The sequence below is a fragment of the Bos indicus genome, chromosome 4 (assembly GCF_029378745.1).
Source record: "Bos indicus isolate NIAB-ARS_2022 breed Sahiwal x Tharparkar chromosome 4, NIAB-ARS_B.indTharparkar_mat_pri_1.0, whole genome shotgun sequence".
NCBI classification, from domain to species: Eukaryota; Metazoa; Chordata; class Mammalia; order Artiodactyla; family Bovidae; genus Bos; species Bos indicus.
The window spans coordinates 32,639,825-32,661,236 of NC_091763.1; the positions used below are offsets into that span (position 1 = coordinate 32,639,825).

General features: G+C 39.4%; 1 protein-coding gene across 5 annotated transcripts in view; it reads left to right on the forward strand.

Annotated features, from left to right (window-relative positions):
* Positions 1-120: 120 nt before the first annotated feature.
* LOC109557311 (mitochondrial glutathione transporter SLC25A40) overlaps positions 121-21,412 on the forward strand; it is an 83,519-nt gene continuing 62,227 nt past the window's right edge. For 3 of the 5 annotated variants that reach the window (XM_070787606.1, XM_019958560.2, XM_019958559.2), the window contains exon 1: positions 123-353. The gene's annotated coding sequence lies outside the window, so the exon portion shown is untranslated. Of the gene's footprint in view, positions 354-11,668; positions 11,794-21,412 lie in introns of all 5 variants that reach the window. The other 2 variants (XM_070787607.1, XM_019958562.2) reach the window with 2 other exon arrangements.

The window sequence follows — 21,412 nt, forward strand, 5'->3', positions numbered from 1 at the left end:
GCCCCGCCTCGCGCTCGCCCCCACGTGCCCGCCCCTCGCGCCGTGCGCCCAGTCCCTTAGTGCCCGCCTCCTCGCCCTGCGCGTCCCGCCCCTCGCGCCTGCGCCCCGCCCCCAAGGGTGGTGTCTCTGTGCCCCGCCGGCTCCTCCTATGCGATGCCTTCCCGGCTTCAGGTCCGCGCTCGGTGGTCGCCGCCCCGCGTCCCTTCGCTACCCTGAAGAGTCCTTGTGGTTCCGAGTTGACCGAACAGAGTGAATGCAGTTAGCGCCGCCGGCCGGCCCAGCTCTCCACCGGGATCATTCCGGCTTTCTAAGGTTGCTCGGACCGCCGGTCCTCCAGTTGCTCCCTCCACCAGGTACGCTTGTTCCCCGCGGGTCGACTGTTCCGGGACGCAGCGGTTGCGGCCGAGCCCGGACTCAGATTGGGGCGGGGCGGGTTGGCTGCTGCAGGCTCTGTTCTCCGCGCCCCGAGTGCGGTTTTCCCGCGGTCATCGGGCCATCTGGAGGCAGGCCGCAGAGAGATTTCACGGGACAGAGCGGCGGGGGGCGTCGAAGCGAGGGTTGGGCTAGGAAGCCCCCGGCCTAGAGCGCGTCCTGGGCGCCTTGTGCTTTTTGTTATTTACGTGCGCTACTCTATTGACCTCTTGTACCTACATCTGATTTCGTTTTACTGAGAAGTTTATTTCAACAGTACCTGGAAAGGAGATTTGAAATCTCAAGTCTAGGTTTTTGGGTCTGGACAGATCCGTTTGTAAAAATTTGGTTAAATTACTTACTCCTTTTGAATCTCGGTTTTTTACATCTCTTAAAATGGGATTTGTAGTAAGGATTCCATTGAGATGCTTTGAAAATAAGTTAATTTCGTCTTGTGAGAAAACACTTCACACACACACAAAAGGATTTTGGTATGTTTCTGCCTGTAAACTTCTTAAGGAGTAAAAGAGTTAAATCTTGTACTATGCATTCCTTACCACCTGGCCATGATAATCACTCATTGTTTGGTGGTTGATTTTTAACTTGTTATGAAAAAGCTCAGGGAAGTTAGTGCCAGTACCGCTGTTCCACAAATAGGTACCTTAAAAAGCGTAGAAAAGGGGATATTGTAAGTACCTTTAGCCAAAATGGAGGACACAAAGAGATGGTTCAGCTTTGCTAAGGGAAATAAGAGTTTTGCTGTGAATGGCCTTAGTTTGAAGGGTCTGGGGAGATACTAAAGGATCTATTTTTATTAGATCGTTGGTAACATTTGTTGTAGTTCAGGGGAGATGTCTGGGAGAGAATGGTGGGCGTGTCGAATAGAGGGAAGATAGTTTGAGAGACTGACAGCCCAAGCACTGATTCTCAGTCATGGGTGATGCCTATGAGGTTGTCAGAGCTTTAAAGGCTGAAGGAGGTATAGTTTGGACAAACATGCAACATTATAATTTCTATTTGGGAAAAATCTGTTTTCAAAAAAGAAGCTACAGGAAGAGCGTGAGGTTTTTATGTTTATAAAAAGTTTTAAAAGATTGAGAAACACTGATATAGAATGCAGTTAAAGTTATGGGAGGAAATGGAAATTGCCCAGGAGAGCATGTGAAATAAGAGAAGTAGTGATGAGCAGAGGATGATGAAATAGTGAAAGAGTTGGAGAAAAGGCCACAGAGTTAGGAAGAAAACTTGGAATTAATCTTCAAATGTCACAAAATTATGAACATTGGCATCGTGCAGGCTTCACTGACTATATGGTTTTTGGGTAATTTTGATCCTAAATTTTAATATCTGAAAAAGGAGTAAAAAACACTTCTCAGATGTGAAAATTAATTGGAACGTTTTTGAAAGCCTAATTAGTACCGTGCCTGGCACAGAGTAAGAGCTAAGTAAGTGCTGTCATCCTGGTGAACTCTATATCAGCCTCTCCAACTTCTCGGGTTCTGAAAAGTTAAGTCTTGAAAAATGGGCCTTTGATTCTGGTGTCTAAGATGTCCTTGGTGCATTAGTGAGAATTTCAGGAGATGGCTAAGGTAAATACAGTACTAGATGAAAATGATGGGCTTGAAGTGGTGGTGGATTGAGTATACATTTTGCAAAAAATGTGTCAGTATAGGAAATTATAGTGATAGGAAGGGAAGATAGGGTCTTTGGAAGGTTTGGGGATATGAAAGTCAAAGTTTTAGTCGCTCAGTCATGTCCAACTCTTTGTGACCCCCTGGACTGTACCTCTATTCATGGAATTCTCCAGGCAAGAATACTGGATTGGGTTGCCATTACTTCCTCCAGGGGATCTTCTAGCTCATTGACTGAACCCAGGTCTCCTGCATTGTAGACAGATTTTTTACTATCTGAGCCATCTGGCAAGCTCTTAGGGGATATGGAAAAGATTTAAATATGTTTCTGTTGAAGAACACAAAAATAGGAAGGCCATTTTATGTTGCAGTGAAAGCTGAGGTACCTTTCTTATTTGCTATAATGAGGAAGGACAGTAACACAGTAGCACCCAAGGCTTTGAGACACACCCTCGACTGCACTGCAGGTGATAATGTCAAGCTGTGAATAAGCAGAAAGTTTGTTTTGCTGCACAGTGTTAGAAATTTTCTGATCTGTAACCCAAAGACAATTTAAAAAAATTATTATTGGAGCTCAGATCTTTTGGTAGCCAATGGAAGAAGGATGTAGTTATATATCTATGGCCTGTAAACATAGACACCTCTTTACCATCATGTATATAATCGGGGTTATTGGTAAAAGAATAAGGTTTATGTTAAAGTATTTCTTGAGATGTGCTTCAGGTGAAAGTTATGAATGCAAGAAGAGATACATGGAGGCAGCATTCCTTGTGGAAAGTTGATTAAAGAGTTCTGTTAAGCAAAGCTGGAGAATATGAGCAGAATCATGGTCTAATTAAATGAACATTTGGCAGTGAATCAAGAGAAAATGAGTTTCATTCAGTACTGACTCTGTTCCTAGGTAGTTTTATGACCTTAGGTAAATATTAACCTTGCCATACTGTAATTTCCTCATCTGTAAATGAAAATAATATGTGTTCTGTCTAACCCACAACTTTTTGTAATTATCAAATGAGACCTTTGCTTTTCCAGACCACCTCATATATATACAAATATAAATTTTTTAATTCTTGAATCTAGGCAAAGGGATTTATTCATTCTTCTGTAATACCACTATCCTTTATTTCTTTTCCTTAAGCCTCTCTACCTGGCTGATAATCGTTCCTCTTGCCTTTTCATAGTAAGCCTGACTTAGAATTAACCTTTTTCTCCTTCGGGCCTTCAGTAGTAGCCCAGTTTGATTTATTTGCCAACTATTGATATATTGTCTGCTGAAATGTGTTCTGTTGCTGTATTTATTACTTGAGAGTCTCATTACCCTGGTGAATTGGAGGACCTAAGGTTCTTCTGAGGTTAAGTTCGTAGTTTTGCAAGCTAAGCATATGAAAGAATAGAGTTGAGTAGTGGCTGTGGCACTAAAGTCCATGTCTTAGTTGACTGGGAAACCGAGGAAAATTCAGCATGTCAAGTCCTTGAACACAACCTAAGTAAAGGGTCAAAAATGAAATTTGAGAGTGGATCACCCTGGGACAATATAATCTAGAGGCTGTTGTGGCACCTGTAGGAGCTGTGAAGGATAATGAGTCGGTTCAGAGGTTGTGTTACATTCCGAACTAGATAGTAAAGTCCTTTAGGACATTATGGAATCCGTTTTGGGCTGTGATTATAAAACAGTCTACCTTCCTAGTACACCGTTTTCTTCTGCGCTGACTGAGCACCTGCGAGTGAAAACTAGAATGAAACCCAAAGGGTGAATACGAGTTTGTCAAGAGGGAGCATAACACATTTCAGGAATTGCAAAAGCTCGTGTGGTGGAGCAAGGTTAGTAATTTATGTGAGAGGTGATTTGTAGCTTAGACTAGGGTGATGACAGTACAGCGAATGATATTTGAGGGTTACAATGGTTAGGGCTGGATGATAGGTTGGATGAGGAGGAAGAGCAAGAATGACTCCGAGAGTATTGAAATGGTTAGTTTTACTTAGTGGGGAAGATGAGCAGGTTGTGGGGGATTTTTGAAAATTTCTTCTGCTTAATAAATCCGAGATTGTTTATGAAACAAGCCAGCGGTGGGTGCTCAGGTGGTTGCATTTGTGTGAGCTTTGAATCCTTTTTGCGGGTTATCTCAACTTTATCCACACCTTGGAAATGGGGCTTTTACTCCCATTTTGTAGATTGGGAAACTCATGCAAAGAAAAGTGAAAGGAAGTTGCTGAGAGTGAGGACATTGACTTAGGGCAAGTCTCTCCCTCAGCAAATGAATTCCCAGATTGAAATCGCTTCCATTTTGTAATTTTTACCATATGTTCACTCATTATATAATAGTTATTGTACTTCTACTGTGTGCCATTGACTGTGCTTAGTAGTGGCCCTTCTTAAATAGTCATAAATACTGCTTACTGACTGGGTGTCTGCTGTGTCCCTGCATTTTCCTTACTTCATTCTCTTTACCCCAATTCCTTGTTTTTATACTAGTTTGCCTTGATTTTCTTTTCTTGCTCATTTCTATGTTTATAGTGTTGTTTTAGGCCCATGTATGATGACTTTACAGGTGTTCTAGACTAGCTCACAGGCTTGCTTTTCTGTTTTATGCTGAGGTAAGCATGGTGATGGAGAAAGCAGTGGCACTCCACTCCAGTACTCTTGCCTGGAAAATCCCACGGACTGAAGAGCCTGGTAGGCTGAAGTCCATGGGGTCGCAAAGAGTTGGGCATGACTGAGTGACTTCATTTTCACTTTTCACTTCATGCATTGGAGAAGGAAATGGCAACCCACTCCAGTGTTCTTGCCTGGAGAATCCCAGGGACGGGGGGAGGCTGGTGGGCTGCCATCTATGGGGTCGCACAGAGTTGGACACGATTGAAGTGACTTAGCAGCAGCAGTGAGATTGGTTTACTTTAAGACTCCCATAGAAATCTCGTCATGTAGATTTATAAAATTTCTAATACCTTTTTATAATACACATACAATAAAATGCACCCATTTTAAGCATATTGATGAATTCTAACAAATATATATATCCATATGATTACCACCTCCCCCATCAAAATAAAGAACATTTCTGTCACCTCAGAAGGTTATTTCACTCCTTGTTCCAGTCTCCTTTCTCCTGCCATTGAAACCACTCTTCTTTCTTTCTTTCTTTTTATTTTTTAAATTATGAAAGTATGATAACACATTTACAGGAGACTTGGAAAATACAGAACAAAGTTACATACAGTTGCATTATATATTGCAGTTATTTTTTAAGTAGATAAATTGAGATTTTTAGTTGGAGTTTCAATATCAAACTTTCAAAAATTAACAGAATGAATATACAGAAAAGTAGAAGGATATAGTAGACCTGAAAAGCATCATGAACCAATTCAACATAATTAAGATTTATACAAATTTCACACAACAGGATACAAATTCTATTCAAGTTCCCATAGATTATAAACTAGGAGACATTGAGACATATCCAAGGACTTTATAAAACAAGGTGCAAAAATTTCATGATCTAAAGAGTATTGAAATCTTACAGAGTCTGTTCTTTTATCACTGTGGAATTATGTTAGGAATCAATAGCAAAAGATATTTGAAAGGTAACCACTCTTGTGATTTCTAATATCATAAATAAATTTCCCTATATTCCAGATTCATATAAATGAAATCCTATAATTTATATGTTTTGTATCTCAGATATTTTGCATAACATAACATTGTTTATGATTCATCCATGTTGCTGCATGTATCTATCAGTAGTTCCATTCCTTTTTATTGTTGAGCTGTTGTGAGAATATGCCACAGTTTATCCATCATCTGTAGATGGATATTTGAGTTATTTCTAATTTTGGTCTTTTATGATAATGCTGCTATGAACATTTGTATGTAGTTGTGGACTTTTTTTTAAATTTTTCTTGGAGTTGACTATAGAATTTTTTTGGCTGTACTAGATCTTCATTGCGGGGTGCAGGCTGATCTTGTTGTAGAACATGGACTCTGGAGCACACAGGCTCTCTAGTTGCTGCTTGGAGTCAGTAATTTTGGTGTGCAGGCTTAGTTGCTCCATGGGAGAAACTACAGACGTTTTTAATAACCATTCCCTCCAGCAATGTATGCGAGTTCTAGTTGTTAAACATCCTCCTCACTCACTGGGTGCAAACTAGTATCTCATGTCATTTTTTAAACACTTGAGATGAAATTCTGTAACATGAAATTCATTTAAATTATTTTGAAGTGACTTTCAGTGTATTCATGGGGTTGTGCAACCATCACCACTAGAATATATGCAGGACGGTAGAAAGAAATTAAACAGGCATTCCTGATCCCACCTTCCTATCCCTCACCCCGTGGCACCTACTAATCTGCTCTCTGTTTGTATGGATTTGCCCATTATGGACATTTCATGTAAATGGAATCATAAAATAGGTGTTTTTTGTCCTGGCTTCTTTCTTCTGGCATAATATTTTCAGGGTTCATCCATGTGTTAGTACTTCTGTCTTTTTTTAGTAACTGAATAAAAGAAAATTCCCTGGTAGGGATAGACCACATTTTGTTTATCCATTCATCCATTTGTTTTGTTTAAACATTTGAGTTGTTTATTCTTTGGTTGTTGTGAATAATAACTCTCTGAACATTTGTGTCCAAGTTTTTGTTTGACTCTGTTTTTTCAGTTTGCTTGTTAATATACCACCACGGTGTGATCACTCACCTAGAGCCAGACATCCTGGAATGCAAAGTCAAGTGGCCCTTAGGAAGCATCACTACAAACAAAGCCTGAACACTCGACTGTTTCAAATCCTGAAAGATGATGCTGTGAAAGTGCTGTACTCAATATGCCAGCAAATTTGGAAAACTCAGCAGTGGCCACAGGACTGGAAAAGGTCAGTTTTCATTCCAATCCCCAAGAAAGGCAATGCCAAAGAATGCTCAAACTACCGCACAATTGCACTCATCTCACATGCTGGTAAAGTAATGCTCAAAATTCTCCAAGGCAGGCTTCAACAGTATGTGAACGGAGAACTTCCAGATGTTCAAGCTGAATTTAGAAAAGGCAGAGGAAACAGAGATCAAGTTGCCAACATTTGTTGGATTATCGAAAAAGCAAGAGAGTTCCAGCAAAGCATCTACTTCTGCTTTATTGACTATGCCAAAGCCTTTGACTGTGTGGATCACAACAAACTGTGGAAAATTCTTCAAGAGATGGGAATACCAGACCACCTGAACTGCCTCCTGAGAAATCTGTATGCAGGTCAAGAAGCAACAGTTAGATTTGGACATGGAACAATAGACTGGTTCCAAATCGGGAAAGGCTGTATATTGTCATCCTGCTTATTTAACTTATATGCAGAGTACATCATGTGACATGCCAGGCTGGATGAATCACAAGCTGAAATCAAGATTGCTGGGAGAAATATCAATAACCTCAGATATGCAGATGTCACTACCCTTATGACAGAAAGCGAAGAAGAGCTAAAGAGCTTCTTGTTGAAAGTGAAAGAGGAGAGTGAAAAAGTTGGCTTAAAACTCAACACTCAGAAAACTAAGATCATGACATCCGGTCCCATTACTTCATGGCAAATAGATGGGGAAACAATGGAAAAAGTGACCGACTTTATCTTTTTGGGCTCCAGAATCACTGCAGATGGTGATTGCAGCCATGAAATTTAAATATGCTTGCTTTAAAAAAGCTATGACCAACCTAGAGAGAGTATTAAAAAGCAGAGACATTACTTTGCCAACAAAGGTCCGTCTAGTCAAGGCTATGGTTTTTCCAGTAGTCATGTATGGATGTGAGAGTTGGACTATAAAGAAAGCTGAGCGCCAAAGAACTGATACTTTTGAAGTGTGGTGTTGGAGAAGACTCTTGAGAATTCCTTGGACTGCAAGGAGATCCAACCAGTCCATTCTAAACGAGATCAGTTCTGGGTGTTCATTGGGAGGACTGATGTTGAAGCGGAAACTCCAATACTTCAGCCACGTGATGGAAAAAGCTGACTTATTTGAAAAGACCCTGATGCTGGGAAAGACTGAAGGTGGAGAAGGGGACAACAGAGAATGAGATGGTTGGATGGCGTTACTGACTCGATGGACATGAGTTTGAGTAAGCTCCGGGAGTTGGTGATGGACAGGGAGGCCTGGTGTGCTGCAGTCCATGGAGTCCCAAAGAGTCGGACACAACAGAGCAGCTGAAATGAACTAACTGAGAATTGCTGGGTCATCTAATGTTTAACATTTTCAGGAAGCTCCAAACTTTTCCACAGGGGCTGCATCATTGTACATTACTATAAACAGTGTATTATAGAAGTTTGCCTATTTCTCCACATGCTCGTCTGCACTTGTTATTTTCCTTTTTTTTTAAGATTAAGTTAATAGGCTTCCCACTGGGAGTGAAGTGGTGTCTGATTGTGGTTTTGATTTGCATTTCCCTAATGAAAGTGAATGGCACCCAACTCCAGTACTCTTGCCTGGAAAATCCCATGGACGGAGGAGCCTGGTAGGCTGCAGTCCTTGGTGTCGCTAAGAGTCGGGGATGACTGAGCGACTTCATTTTCACTTTTCACTTTAATGCATCGGAGAAGGAAATGGCAACCGACTCCAGTGTTCTTGCCTGGAGAATCCCAGGGACGGGGGAGGCTGGTGGGCTGCCATCTATGGGGTCACACAGAGTTGGACATGACTGAAGCGACTTAGCAGCAGCAGCAGCAGCAATGAAAGTGAAAGAGGAGAGTGAAAAAGTTGGCTTAAAGCTTAACATTCAGAAAACTAAGACCATGGCATCTGGTCCCATCACTTGATGGGAAATAGATGGGGAAACAGTGGCAGACTTTATTTTTTTGAGTTCCAAAATCACTGCAGATGGTGATTGCAGCCATGAAATTAAAAGACGCTTACTCCTTGGAAGGAAAGACCAACCTAGATAGCATATTGAAAAGCAGAGACATTACTTTGCCAACAAAGGTCCGTCTAGTCAAGGCTATGGTTTTTCCAGTGGTCATGTATGGATGTGAGAGTTGGACTGTGAAGAAAGCTGAGCGCCGAAGAATTGATGCTTTTGAACTGTGGTGTTGGAGAAGACTCTTGAGAGTCCTTTGGACTGCAAGGAGATCCAACCAGTCCATTCTAAAGGAGATCAGTCCTGGGTGTTCATTGGAAGGACTGATGCTAAAGCTGAAACTCCAATCCTTTGGCCACTTCATGCAAAGAGTTGACTCACTGGAAAAGACTCTGATGCTGGGAGGGATTGGGGGCAGGAGGAGAAGGGGATGACAGAGGATGAGATGGCTGGATGGCGTCACCGACTTGATGGACATGAGTTTGGGTGAACGCCGGGAGTTGGTGATGGACAGGGAGGCCTAGCGTGCTGCGATTTATGGGGTTGCAAAGAGTCGGACACAACTGAGTGACTGAACTGAACTGAATGATTTGTGATATTGAGCATCTTTCATATGTTACTTGGCTGTTAGTATATCTTCTTTGAGTAAGTGGTCAGGTACCTTGCCCATTTTTTAATTGGGCTTTTCTCTTTTTGTTGTTGGATTGTAAGTGTTCTTAAAGATTTTCTATTCTAGACTCTTATCACATAGATTTGCAGATATTTTCTCCAATCATGTGGCTTGTCTTTTTTACTTTTTGGATAGTGTCCTTTGATACACAACAGTTTTAAATTTTGATAAAATTCAATTTTATTTGCCCTTTGTGTTTTTGTTTTTCGTACTTTTGGTGTTATCTTTAGCAACCTGTTGCCAGATCAAGGTCACTTAGCTTAGCTTTACTTCATCTTATCTTCTAAGAGTTTTATAGTTTTAGTTTGGGTCTTTGACTTCCCTGCTGGCTCATACAGTAAAAGCGTCTGCCTACAATGGGGGAGACCTAGGTTCAGTCCCTGGGTCGGGAAGATCTCCTGGAGCAGGAAATGGCAACCCACTCCAGTACTCTTGCCTGGAAAATCTCATGGACAGAGGAGCCTGGTAGGCTACAGTCCATGGGGTCGCAAAGAGTCGGACACGACTGGGCAACTACACTTTCACTTACACTTTAGGTCTTTGACCCATTTTAAGTCAATTTGTGTGTATAACATGAACAAAGAAAGGGTCAAACTTCATTCTTTGGTATGTGGAATCCATTTGTACCAACATGGATACATGTTGGTATCTTTCTTCTCAAGAAAGCCTGTTGACCATAGATGTATGGGGTGGTTTTAGGACTATGAATTCTATTCCATGATTCTTATGTTTATCCTTAAGCTAGCTAGTTCCACAGTTTTGATCACTGTAGCCTTTTAGTAAGTTTTGAAACTGGGAAGTCTCAAGTCCTCTAAATTTTTGTTTTTCTTTTTCAGGATTGTTTTAGTTATTCAAGATGTCTTGAAATTTCGTATGAGTTTTAGAATAAGCTTGTTCATTTCTACAAAAAGAGCAGTTGGAGTTTTGAGAGTGATGGTATTGAATTTGTATAGATTTGCAATCTTGACAGTATTGTGGATTTCTGTCCATGAACACTGGATGGTTCCAGTTTGTTTAGGTCTTCTTGAGTTCATTCTGCAGTGTTCTGTAATTTTCATTACTTATACATTTTTGGTCTTTACTTTCGATTAAATACTTTCCAACAGCACTATGTGGACTTCCCTGGTAGCTCAGCAGTAAAGAATCCGCCTGCCAGTGCAGGAAACGCAGGTTCAGTCCCTGAGTCAGGAAGATCCCCTGGAGAAGGAAATGGCAACTCACTCCATAGAGGTGCCTGGTGGCTTACACTTCATGGAGTTGCAGAGTCAGACATTACTTGACAACTAAACAAGACCACTGCATGGTCTGTGGTGGTTTGAATTTATGGAACCTCAGATGTAGGAGGCGAGAAGACCAACTGTAAAGTTATACTTGGGTACTTTTGTAACAGAGATTGTTTTGTTAATTTTATTTTCAGGTTGTCAATTGCTATATAGAATCTCAACTAATTATTATATATTGATCTTGTTTGCTGAATTAATTTATTAGCTCTGGTAGTTCTTTTTTGGTGTATTCTTTAGAATTTTCAAGATATAAAATCATGTCATCTGTGAATAGAGATTGTTTTACTTTGTTCTTTCAAATCTTCACGCCTGTATCTGTTTTTACTGCTTAATTGCCCTTGCTAGAACTTGCATAATTATGCAGTAAAGCAGCATTTTTGTCATTTTCCTGATGTTAGGGGGAATGTTTTCCGTTTTCTTCCATTAAGTCTGAAGTTATATGTGAGTTTTTCTTAGATGCCTTTTATCATGATGATGAAGTTCCTCAGTTTTTATTGTATTAACTGAGTTCATCATGTGGTTCTGTTGATCTAATTAATATGGTGAATTCTGTTGATTGATTTTCATAAGTTGAACCACTTTTGCATGTTTGAGATAAATCCAACTTGATCAGGGTGTAAATTATTTTAATATAGGGTTAGATTCAGTTTACTAGCATTTTGTGGGGAACTTTTGCATCTATATGAAACTTGCACAACTCAGATGAGACTTAAACCCATGGGCTGAGACTGTTACTCAGCCAAACTCAGTTTAGGACTTGAGCCCACAGACTGGGACTTGAACCCAAGTCTTTTTATTGAGATTGCGCACCTGGTCTCAGGACTTAATGAAGCTCAGGTTCTTTATATTTTGTCGCAGAAAGACTTCAGTTCAGTTGAGTTGCTCAGTCATGTCCAACTCTTTGCAACCCCGTGGACTGCAGCATGCCAGGCCTCCCTGTCCATCACCAACTCCCGGAGTTTACTCAAGCTCATGTCCATCAGGTCAGTGATTCCATCCAACCATCTCATCCTCTGTCGTCCCCTTCTCCTCCTGCCCTCAATCTTTCCCAGCATCAGGGTCTTTTCAAATGAGTTAGTTCTTCGCATCTGGTGGTCAAAGTATTGGAATTTCAGCTTCAGCATCAGTCCTTCCAATGAATATTCAGGACTGATCTCCTTTAGGATGGACTGGTTTGATCTCCTTGCAGTCCAAGGGACTTTGAAGAATCTTTTCCAACACCACAGTTCAAAAACATCAATTCTTCGGCACTCAGCTTTCTTTTAGTCCATCTCTTACATCCATTCATAACGTCCATTCATAACTACTGGAAAAACCATAGCTTTGACTAGATGGACCTTTGTTGGCAAAGTAAAGTCTCTGCTTTATAATACGCTATTTTTTGGTCGTAACTTTTCTTCCAAGGAGCAAGCGTCTTCTAATTTCATGGCTGCAGTCACCATCTGCAGTGATTTTGGAGCCCAAAAAGATAAAGTCTGTCACTTTTTCCATTGTTTCCCCATCTATTTGCCATGAAGTGATGGGATCAGATGCCATGATCTTAGTTTTTTGAATGCTGACTTTTAAGCCAACTTTTTCACTCTCCTCTTTCACTTTTGTCAAGAGGCTCTTTAGTTCTTTGCTTTCTGCCAAAAGGGTGGTGACATCTGCATATCTGAGGTTATTGATATTTCTTCAGGCAATCTTGATTCCAGCTTGTGCTTCTTCCAGCCCAGTGTTTCTCATGATGTACTCTGCATATACGTTAAATAAGCAGGGAATATAGAGCCTTGGTGTACTCCTTTCACTATTTGGAACCAGTCTGTTGTTCTATGTCCAGTTCTAACTCTTGTTTTCTGACCTGCATACAGATTTCACAAGAGGCAGGTCAGGTTGTCTGGTATTCCCATCTCTTGAAGAATTTTCCACAGTTTGTTGTGGTCCACACAAAGACTTCAATGAGTGACAAAGCAATAGTTACGAAGTAGGATTTATTTAGAGATATACATTCTGTAGACAGAATGAGATCCCATGTCAAAAGGTGAGAGTGGTCAAAAATACATGGGGGCATTAATTTTTAATGGGCTGAGTAACTTCATAGGCTAATAAGTGGGAGGATTATTCCAACTGTTTCAGGGAATGGGGGGAGAATTCTAGGAATTTGGAGATTTCTAGGAATTGGACCACTGCCCACTTTTTATCCTTTTATGGTTTTCCTGGGAACTGTCATGGTGCCCATAAGTATATCATTTAGCATGTTAATGTATTATGATGAGTGTGTGATAAGGTTCAAGGTCTACTGAAAGTGGAATCTTCTGCCATCTTGGTTCTGACCTGTTTATGTCATATCATCGATATGTCCTTCTTTAAGGTTATGTCCTGCCTCCTTCCCTCCTGTTTTATATATATATATATATATATATATATATATATATGAAATATTAGTATGTAGTTTTCAAGTGATATGTTTTTCTGGCTTTGATGTTAGAGTAATATTTGTTTTATAGAATGAGTTAGAAAGTGTTACCTTTCTTCAGTAACTTTTGGTACTTTGTGTGTTTCTAGGAATTTGTTTATTTCAAGTAATTTGTTGACAGATTTTTGTTCAGTTGCTAAGTCATGTTTGACTCTTTGCAACTTCATGAATTACAGCACATCAGGCTTCCGTGTCCTTCACTAGCGCCCGAAGTTTGCTCAGACTCGTATCTTTTGAGTTGATGATGCCATCCAACCATTTCTCATTCTCTGTTACCCCTTCTCCTGCCCTCAGTCTTTCCCAGCATCAGGGTCTTTTCCATTGAATCGGCTCTTTGCATCGGGTGGCCAGAGTATTGGAGCTTCAGCTTCAGCATCAGTCCCTCTCTAGTGAATATTCAGGGTTGATTTCCCTTAGAATTGAGTGGTTTGATCTCCTTGCTGTGCCCCAGACTCTGAAGAGTCTTCTCCAGCACCATAATTTCAAAGCGTCAGTTCTTTGGTGCTCAGCCTTCTTTATGGTCCAACTCTACTTGTTCATTTCCTGTAATAATTTTTATTCCTGTAAAGCTTCTGGTAATATCTCTACTTTCATGCCTGATTTTACCAATTCGAGTCTTCTTATTTTTCTTGGTCAGTTTAGCCAAAAGTTAATTTTGGTGATCTTTTTTAAAGAGGTCTTCCATGGTGGCTCAGACAGTAAAGAATCTGCCTGCAGTGTGGGAGACCTGGGTTCAATTCCTGGGTCAGGAAGATCCCCTGGAGAAGGGAATGGCAACCCACTTCAGTATTCTTGCCTGAAAAGTCTCATGGACAGAGGACCCTGGTGGACTACAGTCCATGGGATCGCAAAGAGTTGGACATGATTGAGTGACTAACATTTCACTTTTTCTTTTTTAAAGAACCAATTTTTGGTTTCATTGATTTTTCTCTGTAGTTTTTCTACTCTATTTACATTCTAATCTGTAATATTCCTTTCCTCTTCTTGTTTTGGGTTTAGTTAACTTTTTTCTTGGGTTCCGTAAAGGAGAAGTTCAGGTTTGAATAAAGATTTGAGATCTTTTGTTTTTTTAATGTAGACCTTTACAACTATAAATTTCCCTCCTCTTAGCACTCTTAGTACTGCATTTGTTGCATTCCTTAAGTGTTGGTACGATGTGTTTTCATTTTAATTTCTCTCAAGGTATTTTGTAATTTACCTTGTAATGGATTCTTTGACCTGTTGGTTAATTAAGAGTGTATTGTTTCATTCAACAGCTTTAAATTTCCAAATTTCCTATTGTTATTGATTTCTATTTTTTTCCTCCTGTGATCAGAGAAGATGCTTTATATAATTTTTAGTCTTCTTAAACTTAATGGAACCTTATTTTGTATTGTAACATATCTGTCATGGAGAATATTCCATGTTCACTTGAAGAATGTATTTTGCTCTCGTTTGGTGGAGTATTCTATGTATGTCTGTTAGGTCTAGCTGGTTTGTAGTAGTTAATTTTCTAGCTCCTTGTTAATCTTTTGTCTAGTTCTGTTTATCATTGAAAATGAAATATTGAAGCTTCCAACTGTTGTTGTCTTCTGTCACTTTTTGCTTCATATAATTTGGGGCTCTGTTGTATATATGTTTATAGTTTTTTAAAATCGTGGTACATTGACCTTTATATCATTCTTCTTCGATGTTGTAACTATTTTTGTTTTAAAGTTTTTGTCTGGTATTATATTGGCACTCTGGCTCTCCTTTGGTTACAGTTTTCATGGAATAAATTTTTACATTTTCATTCTCAACCCATTTACAAATGTATTTGGTTCTAAAATGAATTTCTTGTAGACAGCATGTAGTTAAATCACTTTTTATATTGACTCTTCCAGTCTCTTAGAGAATTTAATTCATTTGTCTTTAATGAAATTATTCAAAATAGAAGGCTTACATTGCCACTTTGCTCTTTTTTTCTGTATGTCATACTTTTTCGTTTCTCGATTCATTTACCACCTTCTTTTGTGTTGGATGTTCAGGTGTAATGTTTTGATTGTATTCTCATTTTTTCTGTATATATTTTAGTTATGTTTTTAGTTTATTTTTTGAGGATTGCAATTCACATTTAATTTTTAAGTGTATTTCAGATTAATACCAATTTGGTTTTAATGGTATGTAAAAACTTTTCTCCTATATAACTCCATTCCTCCAACCCCCTTGTAAATGACATATCGTTACTGTTATATATTATGTATGTGATATATATAAGCACATATAATGTGCACTTAAATGTGTCAATTACAAATATGTAACATAAGTATAAATATATGATGTTTATACATAGTAAAGCATATATTGTATATAAGTAAATATGCAACATTAATGATATTGTGTATTGTAAATAACAATGTTATGCATGACAGTGATTAACATAGTTGTTGGTTTGTATAATTGTATTTTAAGTCATTAGAGGGAAGAAAAAGAGGAATTACTAATTAAAGATCCATTAATGCAGACTTTGGGCTTCCCTGGTGGCTCAGAGGATAAAGCGCCTGCCTGCAATGCAGGAGACCCGGGTTCAATCCCTGGGTTGGGAAGATCACCTGGAGAAGGAAATGGCAATCCACTCCAGTATTCTTGCTTGGAGAATCCCATGGAGAGAGGAGCCTGGCGGGCTACAGTCCACGGGGTCGCAAAGAGTCGGACACAACTGAGCGACTTCACACATCACACACAATGCAGACATTTATGTTTATGTTGCCTATACTTATGTTTTATTATTTTATTATAAGTTTATTTTTGTGTTTGAATCTAAAATAGGTCTCTTATAGCTAGGATATAGTTTGATCTTTTTTTTTTAAATTCTGCCAGTCTTTGCCCTTTTCTTGAATTATTTAATCTGTTTTACATTTCAGTTCAGTTCAGTGACTCAGTCATGTCTGACCCTTTGCGACCCCATGAACCGCAGCATGCCAGGCCTCCCTGTCCATCACCAACTCCCGGAGTCCACCCAAACCCATGTCCATTGAGTCAGTGATGCCATCCAACAATCTCATCCTCTGTTCTCCCATTCTCCTCCTGCCCTCAATCTTTCCTGGCATCAGGGTCTTTTCAAATGAGTCAGCTCTTCTCATCAGGTGGCCAGAGGATTGGGGTTTCAGCTTCATCATCAGTCCTTCCTATGAACACCCAGGACTGATCTCCTTTAGGATGGACCGCTTGGATCTCCTTGCAGTCCAAGGGACTCTCAAGAGTCTTCTCCAACACCACAGTTCAAAAGGATCAGTTCTTCGGCACTCAGCTTTCTTTATAGTCCAACTCACACATCCATACATGACTACTGGAAAAACCATAGCCTTGACTAGGCAGACCTTTGTTGGCAAAGTAATGTCTCTGCTTTTTAATATGCTGTCTAGGTTGGTCATAACTTTCCTTCCAAGGAGTAAGCGTCTTTTAATTTCATGGCTGCAGTCACCATCTGCAGTGATTTTGGAGCCCAGAAAAATAAAGTCAGCCCCTTTCTACTGTTTCCTCATCTATTTTCCACGAAGTGTTGGGACCAGATGCCATGATCTTAGTTTTCTGTGTGTTGAGCTTTAAGCCAACTTTTTCACTCTCCTCTTTCACTTTTGTCAAGAGGCTCTTTAGTTCCTCTTCACTTTCTGCCATAAGGGTGGTGTCATCTGCATATCTGAGGTTATTGATATTTCTCCCAGCAGTCTTGATTCCAGCTTGTCCAGCGTTTCTCATGATGTACTCTGCATATAAGTTAAATAAGCAGGGTAACAATATACAGCCTTGATGTACTCCTTTTCCTATTTGGAACCAGTCTGTTGTTCCATGTCCAGTTCTAACTGTTGCTTCCTGACCTGCATATGGGTTTCTCAAGAGGCAGGTCAGGTGGTCTGGTATTCCCATCTCTTTCAGAATTTTCCACAGTTCATTGTGATCCACACAGACAAAGGCTTTGGCATAGTCAATAAAGAAGAAATAGATGTTTTTCTGGAACTCTTTGCTTTTTCCATGATCCAGCGGATGTTGGCAATTTGACCTCTGGTTCCTCTGCCTTTTCTAAAACCAGCGTGAACATCTGGAAGTTCACAGTTCATGTATTGCTGAAGCCTGGCTTGGAGAATTTTAAGCATCACTTTACTAGCGTGTGAGAGTGCACTTGTGCAGTAGTTTGAGCATTCTTTGGCATTGCATGACTTTGGGATTGGAATGAAAACTTACCATTTCCAGTCCTGTGGCCACTGCTGAGTTTTCCACATTTGCTGGCATATTGAGTGCAGCACTTTCACAGCATCATCTTTCAGGATTTGAAATAGCTCAACTGGAATTCCATCACCTCCACTAGCTTTGTTCGTAGTGATGCTTTCTAAGGCCCAGTTGACTTCACATTCCAGGATGTCTGGCTCTAGGTAAGTGATCACACCATCCTGATTATCTGGGTTGTGAAGATCTTTTTTGTACAGTTCTTCTATGTATTCTTGCCACCTCTTCTTAATATCTTCTGCTTCTGTTATGTCCCTACCATTTCTGTCCTTTATTGAGCCCATCTTTGCATGAAATGTTCCCTTGGTATCTCTGATTTTCTTGAAGAGATGCCTAGTCTTTCCCATTCTGTTGTTTTCCTCTACTTCTTTGCATTGATTGCTGGGGAAGGCTTTCTCATCTCTCTTTGCTATTCTTTGGAACTCTGCATTCAGATGTTTATATCTTTCCTTTTCTCCTTTGCTTTTTCCTTCCCTTCTTTTCACAGCTATTTGTACAGCCTCCTCAGACAGCCATTTTGCTTTTTTGCATTTCTTTTTCTTGGGGATGGTCTTGATCCCTGTCTCCTGTACAGTGTCACGAACCTCAGTCCATAGTTCATCAGGTACTCTGTCTATCAGATCTAGTCCCTTAAATCTATTTCCACTTCTACTGTATACTCATAAGGAATTTGATTTAGGTCATACTTGAATGGTCTAGTGGTTTTCTCCAATTTCTCAATTTCAGTCTGAATTTGGCAATAAGGAGTTTATGATCTGAGCCGCAGTTAGCTCCCGGTCTTGTTTTTGCTGACTGTATAGAGCTTCTCCATCTTTGGCTGCAAAGAATATAATCAATCTGATTTCAGTGTTGACCATCTGGTGATGTCCATGTGTAGAGTCTTCTCTTGTGTTGTTGGAAGAGGGTATTTGCTATGACCAGTGCATTCTTTTGGCAAAATTCTATTAGTCTTTGCCCAGCTTCATTCTGTACTCCAAGGCCAAATTTACCTGTTACTCCAGGTGTTTCTTGACTTCCTACTTTTGCATTCCAGTCCCCTATAATGAAAAGGACATCTTTTTTGGGTGTTAGTTCTAGAAGGTACTGTAGGTCTTCATAGAACTGTTCAACTTCAGCTTCTTCAGTGTTACTGGTTGGGGCATAGACTTGGATTACTGTGATATTGAATGGTTTACCTTGGAAATAAACAGAGATCATTCTGTTGTTTTTAAGATTGCATCCAAGTACTGCATTTTGGACTCTCTTGTTGACTATGATGGCTACTCCATGTCTTCTAAGGGATTCCTGCCCACAGTAGTAGATATAATGGTCATCTGAGTTAAATTCACCCATTCCAGTCCATTTTAGTTCGCTGATTCCTGGAATGTTGATCTTCACTGTTGTCATCTCCTGTTTGACCACTTCCAGTTTGCCTCGATTGATGGACCTAACATTCCAGGTTCCTATGCAGTATTGCTCTTTACAGCATGAAACCTTGCTTCTATCACCAGTCACATCCACAACTGGGTGTTGTTTTTGCTTCGGCTCTGTCTCTTCATTCTTTCTGGGGTTATTTCTCCACTGGTCTCCAGTAGCATATTGGGCACCTGCCCACCTGGGGAGTTCCTCTTTTAGTGCCCTATGTTTTTGCCTTTTCATTCTGTTCATGGGTTCTCAAGGCAAGAATACTGAAGATTTGTATCTGTCATTTTGCTATTTGTTTTCTGTATGTCTTACATTTGTTGTTATAGTCTTCCTTCATAACTGCCTCTTTCATTTTAAATAGATATTTTCTCATACACAGTTCCTTGTCTCTGTTTCATCTATTATATTATTTTCTTAATGGTTGCCTGGGTAATTGTAATTAGTATTTTAATTTATAACAATCAGGTGAGTGTCTTTTTAATTTCAGTAGTATACGGCTCCACCCCCTAACGCCTTCGTGTGTGTTGTTGCTGTCATGCAAGTTACATCTTTATATATTGTATGCTCATTATCAGAGATTTATTTTATTGCTTTATCCAGTTGTCTTTAAAAAAAAAATATTTTATTGAAGTATATTGACCTACAATGTTTCAGATGCACAGAAGGTGATTCAGTTATACAAATACACATATATTATTTTTGAAATTATTTTCCATCATAAGTTATTACAAGATATTGACTCTAGTTCCCTGTGCTATGCAGTAAACCTTTGTTGCTTGTTTCATATCTATTTTTTAATTAGAAATCTAGCATTCTATTTATACTAAGTCAAACAGGTAGAATCAAAATGTCATAATTATTTTAGTTAGGCAAAAGTTCATAGGTTTTCTAAAATATATATATTATGCATATATATATATGTATGTATGTACGTATGTAAGAAGAGATGGAGAAATTGGAGAACATAAACTAAATGAAATGAGAGCACTGAATATGAAATAGAAAAAGGGAAACAAACTAGATAAAAGTAAAAGATCATCATATAGTTCAGTTGTTTTTAAGCATGACTGCTCATTAGAAACATATCTGGAACTCTGGAGGAAAAAAGGCAATACTCAGGTATTTGTATACAAATACATTTGTATTTTTCAAAAAATTTCAAGAAAATTCTTGAAATTTTAAAATTCTTGGATTTTAAAAAGGGATTACAAGTTTTTCTATTAGATCCTAGTTTTGGTGATATAGAGTTCTACTCTTCTGTTAACCAATCATGATACAATTAAGTGAGTAATAGTTACATAATCACAATAGTAAAAGATGTTTATCAGTTTTCACGATCAATAGCCAGACCAAAAAAAGATAATTGTAATTGCAAGCCATCATGGGAACATGATTAACTTAATATAAAAGAATTGCATACAGTTTGTGGGGGTCAAGCAGAGTGATAGGACAAGTGGAAGTGCATACATGCACATGTTTTCATCCACCCAGTCTGTGTCTTTTGGTTGGTGCATTTATTAATCCTCTTACATTTAAGGTAATTATCAGTATGTATGACCCGATTACATTTTCTTAATTTGGGGGGGTTTATTTTCTGTATGTCTTTTTCTTCTCTTGTGTTTCCTGTGTAGAGAAGTTCCTTTAGCATTTGTTGTAAAGCTGGTTTGGTGTGCTAAATTCTCGTAACTTTTGCTTGTCTGGAAAGCTTTTGATTTCTCCATCAAATCTGAAGGAGAGTCTTGCTGGGTAGAGTATTCTTGGTTGTAGGTTCTTCCCTTTCATCACTTTAAATATATTATGCCATTCCCTTCTGGCTTGTAGAGTGTCTGTTGAGAAATCAGCTGATAGCCTGATGGGAGTTTCTTTGTATGTTATTTGTCACTTTTCTCTTGTTGCTTTTAATATTTTATCTGTATTTAATTTTTGTCAGTTTGATTACTATGTGTCTCAGTGTGTTCTTCCTTGGGTTTATCCTGCCTGGGACTCTCTGTGCTTCCTGGACTTGGTTGACTATTTCCTTTCCCATGTTTGGGAAGTTTTCAGCTATTATCTCTTCAAATATTTTCTCAGGTCCTTTCTCTCTTCTTCTGGGACCCCTGTAATGCTAATGTTGGTGCATTTAATGTTGTCTGAGAGGTCTCTTAGGCTCTTTTCATTTCTTTTCATTCTTTTTTCTATATTCTGTTCTGCGGCAGTGATTTCTACCATTCTGTCCTTCAGGTCATTTATCCGTTCTTCTGCCTCAGTTATTCTGCTATTGATTCCTTCTAGTGTATTTACCTGGAACTGCTTTTCAAAAAATTGGAGAGGGAAATGGCAACCCACTCCAGTGTTCTTGCCTGGAGAATCCCAGGGACGGGGAAGCCTGGTGGGCTGCCGTCTATGGGTCGGACACGACTGAAGCGACTTAGCAGTAGCAGCAGTGTATTATTTATTTCTGTTTGTTTGTTCTTTAGTTCTTGTAGGTCTTTGGTAAACATTTCTTGTATATTTTCATTCTT